Source organism: Belonocnema kinseyi, chromosome 8, assembly GCF_010883055.1.
Source record: "Belonocnema kinseyi isolate 2016_QV_RU_SX_M_011 chromosome 8, B_treatae_v1, whole genome shotgun sequence".
Lineage (NCBI taxonomy): Eukaryota > Metazoa > Arthropoda > Insecta > Hymenoptera > Cynipidae > Belonocnema > Belonocnema kinseyi.
Window position 1 is genome coordinate 111,396,265 of NC_046664.1, and position 3,571 is coordinate 111,399,835.

At 31.9% G+C, this 3,571-nt stretch overlaps 1 protein-coding gene across 3 annotated transcripts in view; it reads left to right on the forward strand.

Moving 5' to 3' along the window:
* The window catches only part of LOC117177884 (alpha,alpha-trehalose-phosphate synthase [UDP-forming]), a 285,945-nt gene that overhangs the window by 210,293 nt on the left and 72,081 nt on the right, over positions 1–3,571 (forward strand). The window lies entirely within an intron of this gene.

Genomic DNA, 3,571 nt, shown 5'->3' on the forward strand with positions numbered 1-3,571 from the left:
TATAGAGCTCCAAGGAGATTATGTTGAAAAATAAAAAAAAATTTACCCAAAAAAAATAGTTTTTATACTTCATTCTAAGGACTTATTGAACTACCCTCGTATGTCTTCTTGCATCGATAATGGAATTCTGTATATCGTTTTTCAATTTTCGGACAGACTTCTTCATCGAAACATAGTCTGGGTAGAGCGTATATACCATATCTTTGATTAAATCTTCTCGCTTATTTAAAACAATGAAGAAACTTTCTAGTAGAATCATTATTTTTAATTTTATGAACAAATTAATAATTTCGGCAGTTTTTGACAATTGATTGTCTAGAAATTTTTTAATTTTTTAGAGAATGGATTTGAAGTAGGTATATTACCATCTCGCACTAGAAGGACGAGAATCAGGTATGGACCAAAATATATGCAAGATTATACAAAGACGAAACTCCTATTCTGCATAACCCAATGAGAAAAAAAAGGAAAAAGAATAAAAATAAATCGATAGATGTTATATTAGGGTGGTCGAAAAAACGCTTCTCAAACTACAGGGCATTCCAGAAAAGTTTCAAAGCACTCAAAAGTTTCCATTTCCGGGGGAAATGAATCCGTATTTTTTGTTTTTTAATTTCACATATTAGCTCGTGCCACTGAGCACTTCAAAGTCCCACTTGATTAACATGGGTCAATTTTGGATTTTCGAAAAATTTAATTCCTGCTCCACGGTTTCATCGAAACGTGTCAAGTTTTTTTAGGGAGTGGAAAGGAATGTCTACGAAAGGAAACAAATAACTTTTATTCCCCCCCCCCCACAGTGCCACGAATATGTCCCAAAAATCAAAAAACAATTCGAATATTCCCATGACTTTTTAAATAACGTTTTCTTGTTAAAATAACGGTAACTTATTTAAATCATTATTGTTTTTAAAAAAAATGTAAAAGATAATCACGTTTCTTGAGTATGGATTGACCTAAATCATTTTTCGCGCACTGTTAAATAAATCATAAAGTCATATTAAAATTTAAATTATAAAAGTGTATTTATTATTGCGTTCTTCATATTTTTATAATATTTATCATGATTATATTATTAAAAAGTACATTCATTAATGCTAATTATGATTTAAGTTTCAACATTTTCTCCGAACAACATTTATGAGGATGAAGTGCTATATTTTAGGTGATTTATACACGGAGAAACCTTTTGCTGCAATATTTGCTACAAATCAGGCTAGATTTTACTATTTTTAGATTGCAATGGAGGGACATAGCGGAACTTTTGTGATGTTTATTACTTCGAATAGTATTTAGTAACTGCATGCCGAACTAAAAAATTCATTGGAATAAAATTAAAAAATTTCATATTCATTTCAAAAAAGGTTTGCAGTATTTACTAAGCTCTGTAGTAAACCAGCAAGCAATGTATTATTATAGCCACTTACTAATTTCAGTAGAAGAAAATTCTAAATTTCTTGCATTAATATCTACAGAAGATTCCAATATTCGCAAAGTACTATAGTAACGTCAAAAGAGATCGACGCACTGAATTAGTAAGCGACTTAGTAAAAATTGATGCAATCAAAATAGCGGACGGAAAAAAATAAACCCAACATGCGCCGCGTCGCGCTCAAAGTTATGACGCACGTATCCTTTACACGAGCATACGACGTAAATTCAGACTTATTTATTATAGGACGTTGAACTCTTTCGCAATATTATATTTCTTTAAATTGCAATTGTACAGTACACATTATTATATATAGCTTATACATTATTATATAAATGCAGGAATATTATATAACTAGCTGAAACAGAAAAATGTGTTTATAATAAAGCTGATGGGAATCGAACACGGGTCACCAACGCGGCAGCACGGCGATATTCCATTCTGCTAAACTATATAATGTGATCCAGAAATTTATCGCCCTTATGAAGTAAATGCTAGCACTCAAATTAATTTGCATTAAATTGTTCATTAATTGTTCACAGTGATGGCATTTTTAAAATTCTAAAAAATCCTAATATCGAGGTTTAAAAATAATTTTTGCTCACTGTGCAAAATTTGTTTTTCAATTGTGACTTTTCGAATTATTATAATTTATTGTAATAAGGATCTTTGCATCAAACCAAATTGAGTGACTGATAAATTTAAGGAATTTCAATAGAGCGTTGGTCGGCTGACATCGTTCACGCTCGGTTGCACTCGGTCCAACGCTAGGCTCGCTTACTAAGTCACTTACTAATATTCGAGAGCGATCTACCGAATTTGTCTTATCCCATAATACAAAAAATAGAAAGTGTCATAGTATAATTAATATTCCTACAGAGAATAGCCATTCCTCCTACAAATTTAGCCTTTTATGTTATTTTAGGTACTTATTACTTCTACTCTTTTTATATAATTTAATTATGTCTCCACTAATTTATCCGATCTAGGATTTTACTATAAAAAATACTAAGAGTTCGTATTATCAATAGGAAAAATTCATATAAAAATAGCATAGCTTACGATTATTGTATTAAAATATACGAATTATCGCCTTGGTCCCTCGATTGTAACCTAATTTAGTCACGTTTCCAGCACTAACTAATTTTGTACAATTAGAACAATTTATTTTACAACTAAATTAAACAAATATTTATAGCACTTCATCACGGTAAATTCACATAACTTTCTTGCGATTCGGAATCTCGCCGCATCGGAATGGATGAAGAACGAGCATGAGTCGGGGGAAGCCACCCCGGGCCGGGCAGCCCCCTAGGGGGGAAACCAGCCCGGGCCAAGCTCATCGGTAGTCCCCCCGCTATGAGGACCCTTTCATTGTCATGAGATTTAAGGCTGTTTCAATAACTAAAATCCTAAAGACATGGCTCAATTCAATTCTAATTATCTGACTCATTTGCCTGATGTAATTTTAAGAAAATGAAAGAAGTTGATAAAAATCGATTAAAATTTGGAGTTAGTAAGCATATCTTTAAGTACATGCAAAATTACAAGAACTGTCTACTGGCATTGAAGATATTAACCGATTTTGATCAACTTTCTTTTCATTTGCTTAAAATCAGATTAGGAAATTGATTCAACTAATTAAAATTTAATTTATTAACATTTTAACACATTTTAATTTTTCTCAACCGGTTCTAATTCTCTCGCGTGAATCATGGTATGTCAAGTAGTGAAGCAGTCAAGTGTCGGTCATGCGGAAGGTTTCATGCTTCACGTGAGAGAATTAGAGCCGGTTGAGAATAATTAATATGTGTTAAAATGTTAATAAATTAAATTTTAATTAGTTGAATCAATTTCCTTATCTGATTTTAAGCAAATGAAAAGAAAGTTGATGAAAATCGGTTAATATCTTCAATGCCAGTTGACAGTTCTTGTAATTTTGCATGTACTTAAAGATATGCTTACTAACTCGAAATGTTAACCGATTTTCATCAACTTTTCGTTTTCTTAAAATTACATCAGGAAAATGATTCAGATAATTAGAAATCAATTTAGCCATGTCTTTAGGATTTTAGTTATTGAAACATCCTTAAGTCTCATGACAATGAAAGGGTCCTCATAGTGGGGGGGGGGGGCAAG